Source organism: Anser cygnoides, chromosome Z (assembly GCF_040182565.1).
Source record: "Anser cygnoides isolate HZ-2024a breed goose chromosome Z, Taihu_goose_T2T_genome, whole genome shotgun sequence".
Classification (NCBI taxonomy): Eukaryota; Metazoa; Chordata; class Aves; order Anseriformes; family Anatidae; genus Anser; species Anser cygnoides.
The window spans coordinates 64,957,246-64,969,580 of NC_089912.1; the positions used below are offsets into that span (position 1 = coordinate 64,957,246).

At 42.2% G+C, this 12,335-nt stretch overlaps 2 protein-coding genes across 7 annotated transcripts in view; one reads left to right on the forward strand and one right to left on the reverse strand.

Moving 5' to 3' along the window:
* Positions 1–12,335, forward strand: part of SUB1 (SUB1 regulator of transcription) — a 376,115-nt gene that overhangs the window by 163,928 nt on the left and 199,852 nt on the right. The window lies entirely within an intron of this gene.
* Positions 1–12,335, reverse strand: part of PDZD2 (PDZ domain containing 2) — a 197,673-nt gene that overhangs the window by 162,622 nt on the left and 22,716 nt on the right. The gene's annotated exons all lie outside the window — the stretch shown is intronic.

Sequence of the window (12,335 nt, forward strand, 5' to 3'; positions counted from 1 at the left end):
TGGAGTAGCTAGATGTAGGACCAATACATTGTATATCTGCAATTTTTCCTCTTCCTAACTATCTGTGAAAGATTTGTGTTATAAACTCTGGACATCAGGAGGCAAACTGTGGCACGCAGGCCATACTATTGTTGCTTACAAACTTACCTATCCCATTTCTAGGTAGGATGGGTTTTTATTTTTTCCACTTAAAAATAACATATCATACTACAAATTCTTGCCCCTCCATTTATTCCCACCTTTTCCACAGCTGAAGAGCAGGAGGCTTCAAGAGGGATCATCAAGCAAGAAAAGCTTTCCATGCACAGTTAAGTAAGGAAACTCATTACTGTGGGATGTTGTGGATCCCAAAACTACAAGGTGGGCTCCAAACCACAATTAAAATCACAAGCCAGAACTTCATTGACAGCTATTACACATAGCCTGAGGCTTACGCAAGCCTGCCAAGCCCAGAGCAAGAAAGAAGCATGGCAGAAGCTACCATCAAATACATGCCCATTTTGGCCATTCCTTCCCAGCCACATCTCACTGGCCATTTTCCTCCTGCATTGTCCCAGGAGAAATCTGAGAGATCAAACAAACAGCGCACAGCAGCAAGGGTTTCAGCATCTCTAATGGGACTCAATGACGTGCTTTGGCTCTCAAACATGACTACAGGGAGCATCAGAGAAATGGTAAAATGCATAATAATTATGGACAGCAATGTTCAAAGGCTGCAGTTGCAGATGCAGCGATGGACACATCTTTTAACTGTTGTCTTGCTGGCAAAGCAGGTGCTTAGAAAAAGTATGAACGGCTACAAATGCCAGGAAACTTGGGCTCTGCATCCTTCCTTGCTTCCACAAGGAAGCAAAACCCTACAGTGTTGGTTTGTTCAGTTCTCTTCTTGGGCATATTTTTGTTTTTCTTCTGAGTTGTTCTTGTTGTTTGATTGTTCTCCTTCACATACACTATGGGTCAATGTGAGGTTAGGCTCCACCGCCCTGGAAGAGAGGTCAGAAGTCTGGTTGAAAACTTGCCCTTTTCCTAACCTCTTACGAGGTCTAAGGTCTAAATCAGCAGTGATTTCTGCCTTGGATTCCAGCCCTTCATACAGGGATCTGCTTACAGACTTCCTCACAACTCAATCACACATTTCCAAGAGAGTGTTGGAGTCCAGAGGTGCCAGTACCAAGCTGGGATGCCTAAAATGCTTTTTTTTTTTTTTTTTTCTACTGGGATTTGGGCATTTTGAGATTTTCCTTTTGAAGAAGGAAAGGGATGAAAGGAGGATTTAATGGTGCCAGTATCGCTTGCCCAGCACAAAAGCCTGCTGGCTCTGCATGCCTCCAGCAGTATCTCACCAAGCCTCGGTGCTGAGTTGCACTCTCGATGACAGCTTAGAAGAAGGCACAAGAGCAAGGCTGGATTCATTCCCCGACACTTCCCTGCCACCATTCCTCCACCCTAACCCAGGTGACAGCATTGCTCTCCCTCCCAGGGCACCGAGGTGACCACAGCCCACGTGAGCCCAGTGCAAAGGAGGGGACAGACCTGCACAGCAGGGGGACAGGCGACATTGCAGTGCCTGGCTGCATCGTGGGACTGCTCTCAGAATGCCAACCAGACCCCAAAAGGCTCTTGCAGCAGACAAGGGTTATAACCCCTCTCTCAACCCCAAAAATCTTAGAGCATAGAAGATATTCTCGGGTCAGAGAAGAAAAAGAGACTCTGTACGGAGGCTAAAGAGACAGAGACTTATTTGCAAAGTTAAGCCATTTCATTCGTGGAGCTGCTCTGCAGCATTTGCAGTATTGACATGAGGAGACAGTAATTGCCAGGATTGTTTTCTGCTGAGCTCTCACTTTCCAAAAAGTCATTACCCAATCAGTATGGAAAGTCATTAGCTAATCCCCATAGGATGACGTTGTTAACAGAGTTTGTTGGATTGCCTGCACACTGGCCGAAAACATAATATATGAAAATACAAATGAAGGAAACATCTTAAGCATTACTCAGCAGGATCCTCAGCTGCACTGGGCAAATCTCTGTGCTCAAACACTGGGTGCTTTTCCGTGCCAAGTTCAGCCCAGCAGATTTCCCAAAACAATTCAGGAGAAATTCTGAACTGCCCCAGTTGCATTAGTTGGTGATGTCCCAGAGTGGCTGCAGCATTTCTAACAGCATTTCCCCTATGCCAAGAAGAGGAAGGGCTGCAGATGTAGCTCTGCACCAGAGGAGAAGACAACCATCAGCAGGCACCTCAGAGCAAGCTGGGTGCCAGAGAGCTGTCCCCTCACAGACTGCCAGGGAACGACTGACACAGCATCTATGCTAATGCAGCAGCAGTAACAGTATGCTCACTCTTGATCCCAGTTAAAATCATACCCCAAGACAAACCAGTTATGTTCAGAGCCCAGATTAGCTAATGTAAGGCTACAAGCTAAAGGAAAAACAACCTCTTGATTAAATGTTAGGAAGGTCATAGGGAACTGGGTGAAGCACGGGGAAGACATAACAAAGGATATCAAAGATACTTGGGGTTTAGCAAAACCAGGGAAACTAGAGAAAGAGGAAATTGCAGCCTGAGATGAGGTTGCAAGGAAGACATTTTAAGAAAACAAATTCTGGGCAGAGCCCTGGGGACTGGTGGGAGACATGGAAGTCACTGCTGGCCAGGGTAAAGGGTGCTAAGCTTGGGCTCCAAGTAGTTAAGTGAATGAAAAACAGGAAAACAATTCCTCTAGAAGTAGACATTAAGTTAAGACACATCTTTTCTCTAAATGTACAGCAGCTCTGTTTGTTTGGGGTTTTTTGTTTTTTTAGTTATTTCTCCACAAAAATTTGTCTCCACATAAAAGACAGTGATTTGTACTGAGCTAGTTGACAGAAACTGGTGGTTACCATGGGAGAGAAAACAAACTTCAATTCCCATTAGGTCTGCAAATCCCAAGTACTTCCCTAAATAAGCTGCATGCATGCAAAGCATCCCCCATGGGCCCCAGACACACAGGAAGATGCACTGCTGCATTGACAGGTTATTTGCTGATCACACCTGGTGGCATCCACGAAGTGATGGTGGCGGTGAGGGTAAAAAGAGGAAAAAAATGATTTATGAAGTACAACTTAGCATTTCTAAAGTGGTGGGAATGCAAACCTGCATAAATGCACTAAGCACCTCTTTCCAGATCTTGAGGGTTTTCTGGTGTTATTTTCCAGGTTTCAGACCTTTTATTTAACAGAAACCCTCACACAAAACTGTGAGCACCCTGGCTACTATGAAGCTTTCCCCCAACATCTCTGGGCAGCAGAAACACTAAAGTACAAGCCAGTGTGACTGAGATCCAGGTACACTCTTCTTTGCACGTCCTCTGTTTTACAAACTGTACTGCTCAGACAGGCAGCATATCAGGCAAGGCACTGTCTATCAGCCTTCACCAACTATATATTTATCAGCTGCAACAAAGTACTGGTGAGACCACGGCGTTGCCCTGATCACCTCTGCAGGAGCAAGGGCAGCAGCAGCACATGCAGGCAGGTGCCCAATCCATAGCTTTCATGCCAGCAGTTCAAGCTTTTGGGTGCACAGCATGGGAAGCCAACAACAAGGCCAGGCCAGGCAGCCCTGGAGCTGGCTGCAGCCTGGCACCACACTTGCAATTAACTTTGACCACCTATAATTTGAAGAGAGGATCCACCGCACCACGTCACAAAGCACAAACATCCCTCTACGTGGTACTGATAGTGCTTTTTATAAACTAAGTACCAGTTTCTGCTGCAATATTTTTCACAAGAAACTAAAGCAGAGTACAAAATAGCGCTCAAAAAAAAAAATGCTGATTTTATACATATGGAGAACCAGGACGGCTAAATCACAATATTTTGCTGAAGCAAAATACTAATTGCAGATCTGTGGCACTGCCTCCTTTCTTTGTTGGGAATATTAGTGAGATAGTCTGTATCCATGGTATGGAAGCTGTGATCTGTTGAATAAATTTGGAACTAGAATTTAGTTAGAGTGCTTTTTCCCTTCTTCTTCTCATTGCTTTTAGGAAAAGAGAGTAAAAAGAAAACCCTCCCACTCGTAGAAAACCCTCCCACACAGCCAAATATTCAGCAGCAAGCAAGTAGCTTGAAGTTGTTCAGATCCACAGAGAAACCCCAGCTCTGGCTGCCCCAACATTCAGAAAGTTGCCTGTAGATTTCTAGAAGATGCATGATTTCTTCAGGGGGGGTTCAAACAAAGAAGGGAGAAAAAGAAAAAAAATACGACTCCCTGAATATTTGCTTTTTAGATTTTGAAAGGAAGAAAGTAGAATATTCCTTGCTGTTGTGCAAAAAGGATATTCAGTAGAGTTTTGTCTTAGAAATTATTTATTTTTGGTTACACATGTAGTTATGTCTGGTAAAGTCATCTTTATAAAGAGATTCAGATTTAGAATGAATAAACTGCTTAGATATAAATATAGATATCACAGATCACAACAAACATTTTTCCATGAATCGGCTCCATTGTACACCATAAAAAAAGTTCCCAAGACAACCTGGGTGACCAACAGAAATATTCCAGATTTTGGATATTTTACTGCAAGGCTTTGTGTCCCTTTGAGAGAAGGCTAGAAGAACAAGTTTATTCTCAGAAAGGAAGGCCTGAGCATAATGAGAGTCTTCAAAGCTGTGTAAGGTTATAAAAAGGACAGCAGTCAATTGTACTGCAAGCCCATTGAGAATAAAACAAAAATTAATCTGCTTAATTTTCAGCAAGGACTATTTAGGTTACATATTAGAAAAAAAATGCAAGGACAGGGCATACAGGAACAAGCTACTTGCTTTCAGCAAGTCCGTCCCTTAGGTTTTTAAAAGAACAGACTAAGTAAGCTGGGATCAATCAAAGATGGCCTAAGTATATTGGTCCTGCTCCAAGACAGGCAGCTGGATCCCACTGTTCCTGGTGTCCCTCTGGTTCTATATTTTTTAACTTTCTGGTCCATATGCCTCCTTGGAGCAAAAATAGATACTCGGCAGAAAACAGACACAATTCACCCCAATAGCCAACTGCACTACTATTGACCGCTGTGTCCTCACCAAGAACACAGACATACATTTTCTACACTGACCCTAAAGCAGGATATTCACGTACTCATTGCACTCAATACCTATCATATTGCAGCTGAGCATCGGTAAAACAAAAATCAAGGGAAAAAAGGTGCTGTAAGAACAAAGCAGACATTTCCAATCCCCAAGAAAAAGGCTTGGGAAGGATCATATAGGTCAGCTAGAGACAATTCTCATAGAGTCATCACAGGCGAGAAAATCCATGAGTGACAGCCAGCACCGCCAGTGACCACGAGTGACATTACCTCCATTACAGACCCTCTTTAAGCTCGATTCATATGTATGGTAGCGATGCCCTGGAGACGATGACTGAGTGACACAGGTGGCCATGGACCTCCAAATCAAGTGGATCAAATCAAGATCTCCTGTCTTCCTACTGAGCTCCCAGTGGATTCGAGTGCCGGCTCGCTGCCCGCTGGCGGCGCGTACGCTTGGGGTTCACACACATTTCTGCAGTTTGTACAGCAGCAGATTGTACCAAAAGGATGAGAATTTTCAAAGAAATTCCCTGAGGCAGAGGAAAACATCTGGCACTCCCCTTACAAAGTCTTCCCTGCCACCCACACATGGGTTGGACACCACATTGTGCTGTCAAAAACCTCAATCTGTTTTTAACAACTAAGCAGAAACATTTCCGGCAAAAGGAAACTTAACCTAAATGTTCCTTTGCCAAATGATGCTGCCTCCTTTCTGTTTACATTTAAGGGGGGAGGAAACCCATTTTGCTATGAAAACAAATGGGTAATTCACTCCCACCCCAGAAAAGGTCTCCTACCCCTGAGAAAAAATGGCTTTCAAATGATAAACCAGACCACTACAGATTAGGAACACACCACGACAAAAGCTCTCAAACAAACCTCAGTTCTACCTTGTCCTGTTTTGAACTGATTGAAAACTTATAAACCTCCCATGTAAGATGCCAGCAGGCCTGGTCAAGGTGCAAAGAAGGACACCAAGCACTATCCATTTCAGGGACACACACACACAAGGTGATGGCTGCTGCCTATTTTCAGTCAAATCCTAGAGAAACCAGCCATGAGAGAGGTTCTTCCCTGAAACAAGCTCACAGCAAAAGCCAATGATTCTCGATCACAACCAGATTATGATTTGCACAGCGGAGCCCAGTGAGACAGAGTTTAAAGCAGAGGCTTATTTTTCCTCACTGCTACGGAAAGCTATCTAACTTGCAAAGAGAAGTTTTCAACCCCTTTGTGGACACGAGGGTTCTGGTGTGCGGGCCAGACCGATGCGGTTTCATCAGGGCTAAGCACTAATTATTCTTTGCAGCCTTTTATTGCGAAACTATCCAGTAACTCCTCTGTGCCTGCTGCCAGTAACATCATATCCAGCCGCACAATTACTTATTCCTGGGATAGGTAGCTGGATGGGGTTATCTGTTTGTTGTTGCAACTACTCAGTGTCCTTCTCCCTTCCAATCTATTTCTGGAGAGTGAGGATGAGGAGCTGAACCATTCCCCACAACAAGTCCTTCCCCAAACACCAACACCCCTCTTTGCTGCAACTCTGGTTATGCTCTGCTTTCAGTTTCGCAATTGGCAAGTACTTCCCCATAGTATTTAAGAAAAATAATTAAGAAAAACACTACACAGCATAGCCCTGTTACCACAGTACACGCCTTGCCAATGCAAGGATGCCGGATTGTAGCACAGCACCTTCAAAATCATACAGGCATCTTAATCCCAATTTAGGAGTCCCCATACCTATGGGGAAACCAGACTGGTTCAGAGAGACCATCAGACACCCCTCATTTCTTCCTATCTTTTACCAAGTATCTGAAAAGAATTGAATGAAGTCCTTCAAAGGGACAGTAAAGGAAGAAGTACATACTTTTGGCAGCCAGAAAACAGCTCACAAATGAATATTTAAACAACCGTTTTTCTTTTTGTCCTACGTAACGTGACATTCAGATATATGGCCAAGCATGAAAAGAAAAGTCAGTGCACCAAGCCTGCTGTCCATCCAGGTGTTAGCACCAGGAACATGTTATCAGTCCAAGGGTTAACTTCCACGTCAGATAATTGGGTAAAAGCAGGTTCATAAACAACATCACAAATAGTTAGGAAGTCTCCTAATTCCCAATAAATTCAACCCCAGCCATAAGACTTCCTGTACCTCAGACAGGGATCTCTGCATGTCTGACTTCACAGATACAACTTGACATTGAAGATCTTCTCTAAGCTAATTCCCTGTTATTGAAAGGACCTGACATTTTTAATCTTTACATCCATTCAAATTCATATCATTTTGCTGACAAATACTTTTAAGACAAAAGAATTTGAAAATCACTATGATTAAATCCTTTGCAATACTTTCCATTCAAAAATAAAACATAAAAATCAAAGCCATGAAAAAGAGACAGACATTAATTAATAAACACATTCACAAAGCAAGCTCTAAACCTCTAACATGACTTTGCCAGAAATATTCAATTGCTGGGAGTTTCTGATGAAAGCCACATTAAGTCAGCTTGTAAATCAATTCCAGCTTTTTCCTCAGTAACTCAAGAAAGTCTTGGGTATTTACAGAAATTACAGAATTTGGAGAGGGGGAAGGGGTGACCGAGGCCACAAAGAAAAGGATTCTCATACCAGATCTGCTTGGAGCTGTTATGCTTCTATCATCATTTAACTTAAAACCCCTTCACAATATAGGCCAGCTCAACAACAATCATCATCATCATCACCCCTTTTATAGGAAGATGGCTTGTCAAAGCAAAGGGAAACGGACAGTTTGCTCACGGCTGGAAACAAGCCTTTTTAAGTCTAAAAAGGTCAAACCAGGACCACTCTACCAGCCACCGTTTTCCTGGCTGGTTTTCTGCTTGGCTTGATCAGCCACTGGGACTCTGTTACGCCCGGTGACTCCACGCACCTCCAGGTGAATATTTTGGCTGGATACATTGAACTTGAACTTCAAAGCCTGCTATTTCAGCCATCAGGGCCTCAGCATGTCCCTCAAAGGGTGAGTGCCGCAGAGCCACCCACCACCTCTCAGGGAGAGGGAAAGGTTTTCAGTGACCCAAAGCACCAAACTGACCCTGTTCCAGCATTGGTAAACACACAGCAGACACAAAAAGTCTTCAAAGTAAGGAGTAAGGAAGTATTTCATATCATAGGAAATATTTTTAAGTGAGATCAAAAAAAAAGAAGTTTGTCTTTCACTTACATTATAAGCAAAAATTTAGTTCATAGCCCATCCATCACACCTTCCTATTTCGCATTAACAGCTTTTATGTAGATACTGACTCTGGTTAAAAATAACAGACCTAATTGTCCTGCTGCATGCTCAGCTTTTAAAGCCAACAGCTCATTGTATCGAGGCAAAAATATAGTTTTATAACCAATGTTAAATAAATTACTTAAGAAATCATCCAGCTTAAATAGGCTTTCCTCAATTACGATAAATTACAGAAGTGATTTGTTGGCATATTAGTTACAGCTGCGTGTGTATGGGTGTGCTGGCCAAAACATTTCAAGATCAAACAAGAAGCTGAAAGCAGACTAGAATACTTATTATTTTGCTGAACACCATGTTCAGGAAGTCTTCACCATGGCCATGGGCTGCCCAAGTACAGAACAGACTGATCCTGCCTCCAAAAGCTTGGAGCTGAAGCAAAGGCCATGAAACAGATCCAAGCACATGGGACAAGTCAGGAATGAATGAGTGCATTACCACCTCACTTTTTAATTTCAGTGTATTAAAAAAGGTATACTTAAATCTCTACATTTCATCCTGATGCCTCTGTCATCATGTAACCATTATGCAACACAGTGTAATTAAAAATAAACTTTTCACTCCCCAGCAACAGTTATGCAATAACTTTTAATTAACTGAGATCCTTCATGTTTAAGAAAACATTTAAGGAGTTTAAATTATAACTCGGAGCCTTTCCTCATAGCATCATATTCAAATCCTCCAACAAAATGTATCTACATCTTCCTTCTCATCTCTCCAGTACAAAGATGGTTTGTCAGGTTTTATTTGGTTTTATCTGCTCGCAAGATGCTGTCTCGGGGTCCTAAAAATGCAGAGACATATTTTATGCAATCTGTCAGCAACTGTCTTCAGATGTAAGGCTACAGGGAGCTGATGAGCTCTTTTCTTATCAGAATGAGTCACAAAAATGGATTATCCACACTTAATCCTCCTCATACTGGTGAATTTCCTCATTTTTTGTTCAATTAAAATAAAATAAAACAAAAATTGGCCTGATGAAACCTTGTAAGAACAGCTTTACCTCGGGGTGTCCTTGCAGAAAAGAAACATCTCTCTGCCATTTTAGGTGCCCCCAGAGTCCCAGTCTTCCTGCTTTCAGCACATGTTCCCAGCGCTAGGGATGGATTCCCTCATGCCCCTTTTATTCAATCCCATGATGTGCCCCCACTGCCATGATCAATGGCTGCATTTTGGAGGTTCTTTTGTTCTTTTGCCTTTTTCTTTTTCTTTTCTTTTCTTTTCTTTTTTTTTTTTGGCAAATTTGTCATCTCCCTGCAAGCTAAATAAATAAGAAATTGTTTAACCTGCATCCTTCACAAAACTTTTTCACTGTAAAAGTCTCACTAATCTGATTTCCTTGATATTTAAAAAAAAAAAAATCTTTCTGCTAATTTTCATGAAAGCCAATGCCTTTCATGATCAGAACTGATACTCCCCTTCCATTCTGAATGGGGATTTAAAAAGAGAAGTGTGAGTTTTGCTGCTGTTTACTAATCCCAGCACAGAGAAAAAGAAATCCAAACTGCCCGAAAACTCATCCCTGAAAATAAAGTGATTTTCCTATAAGATTAAAAAATGTGTCTATTCACAGTTTCGAGCTTAAAGAGGAAAAAAAGAAGCCTGCATACTTCTAGCATATGGTCCATGGCCAACTTTTAGTGCAAAGCTGTCCCATCAGGCAGCGAGCGGAGAGGCAGAATGGAAACTAGGGTTTCATCTTTACGGTTATTTCCTTGCTTATTGGATTTGGGTTTTTAGCTTCACTCTGAAATGCTGCCATGCTACATTTAGCACGTAGTAGCTGGCACCACTTTAAAGGCCCCAGCAGAACTCAGTCAGCAAACGAGATTAGTTACACTGCACAGGAAGGGGGGCTTGTGCGTTTTGGGGAGCGAGGGGGAATCAGGAAGACATCCCATTGCGGTGGTGAAACAACAGAGGAAGGGGGAGGAGAGGAAAAGAAGCCTGTTCTTAAATTCAACTTTCATCTTAGCCAGCGTGCTCTACTTAACCGCACCTGGTACCACCGAACTGTCCTAGGAGACTTTCCCGCAGACTGCACTGCACGTGAACAGCCTGGCTACTGGAGCAGAAGTGTGTGTCTTGTCATGCCACATCAAATCTCAGGTTGTTGCACCCTGTCAAGGCCGTGGAGCAATGCAATCACTGTCTGCATCAGTGCAGCCAGCGTCCTTCGGCTGACACGGGAAGGCAGAGGTGGGTGAGGATCCTGAGCGGGCTGATGGCACGATTTTAGCAGAGCTGGCTTAACATCCCTTCTTCTTAAGAAGAAGGCTCTGCCACTCAAAGCTTCATTTAATCTCTCACCAATGTGAAGGCAGCTGCAGTGGGATCCACCTCCATATGCCCCTACAGTACCTAATCTGCCATCTTCCATCACTTTGAGGATGATTTGGGGCCAAGTGCTTCCTGTAAATTACTCCTTCCTCTGCAAAACCCACTTAATGGAATTAAAGCGAGGGATCGATTTGGCCCATGGTGTATGTGAAGTACAGAATTAGATGTTATCTCATTCCATTACAGAAAGTTCAAAGTTGGAGGAAAAGTTTCATTTGTAGGCTGATAAAAGTTATTATTAAAATGCACTGCAAAAATAGGAAGGGATTTTTTTCTTATACAAGCCATTTTAAAATATATCATCTATGCAAAGCATGTACATCATTAAAGAGTTATAGATGACAGCCACAGAGAAAGTGGATATGGAGAAAAGTTTAATTATTTTTAAAATTTCTTCTTCTGTTTTCCAGACAGACAAGAAAATCATTAAAGCAGAATCATAAAGATTACTCTGCAAGGAGAAAAAAGCCTCCTCACATGCAACTTAAGGCACAAAATGAAGTTAAACACATACTTGATAATCTTCTATTCATTAAAATACAACTTCGGTTAATCCCTTTGGGCGTTAGAATTTCCAAAATGTATCTGTAATGTCAAGTTAAGGTACTACATTTCTCCTTCTATCCTGTCACGTTTTTGAGTATTTCAGCGTCTCTTCCTCTAACACAGGAGGAAGAAAGTTTTTATCGTTTTGGACCTGCCCCTTGGAAACCCTGCTTCCTCATCAGCCAGATTTTGCTTTGGGTGTGACTCCCTTCCCTATCAGAGGAGCATACTCAGGATTGCTAATGCCCACATGGCTAATCTTCTGGGGAGGAGATAAAATAATAGAAAAATAGTTGTATAAAATATTAACATCTGGGAATTACACCACTTTATCAATAAACAAAAAGAATGGAAAGGGATAAAAACATATTAGCTCATGCTTTGGGCATCAACCAGCAATTGGTTTGGCTTCAGCTGCAACCCTCCAAGCTTTGTCCATGCAATCTCTGACAACGCTCTTGCCACCTTTGTTGTCATCACTCAAAGGCTGTGTAGCAATACTTGCATGTCTGTCACCTCTGGTTTCTTCCCTCTTCGCCTCCCCAGGAGAAGAAGTATGCACAGTTTAGAAAGTAAAGATGGTCCTTTGCGACTGTAATATTAGTTTGATTTACACACAGAATGCCATCTTGGGTCAACCTGGCATTAAATTATTTAGGTATTTTGTCACTTTAGGAACTACGGATTTGATTAATTTCACCTCACTTCCCTTCCTATATTATATATCTGAATGCCCATTTTAGCTGGCAGAGAAAAGCTGTTTTTTATAAGGAGCAATTCATTAGACTTTTCTAGACATCTCCTTTAAGGCTATGTGAAGAGCCCCAAAGCACTGCCAGTTTTTATGCACTGAATGCAAGACATGCAAGAGCAGTAACTCTGAGAGCACTTGTATTTGGTCAGATGAGCAAAAACCTAGGCACCTGTACACTGATTAAATGAAGCTTATGTGCAAGGTAAAAAAAAAAAAAAAAAATCCACAGCTAATTCTTGGAGAAATTACTGAAAATTAAACCATTATATTATTGGCATAAACGCTGAACTATTTCTCTTCCTGCTACAAAGGTTGAGCAAAGACCCCAGTCCCACAGCTCTGTCCT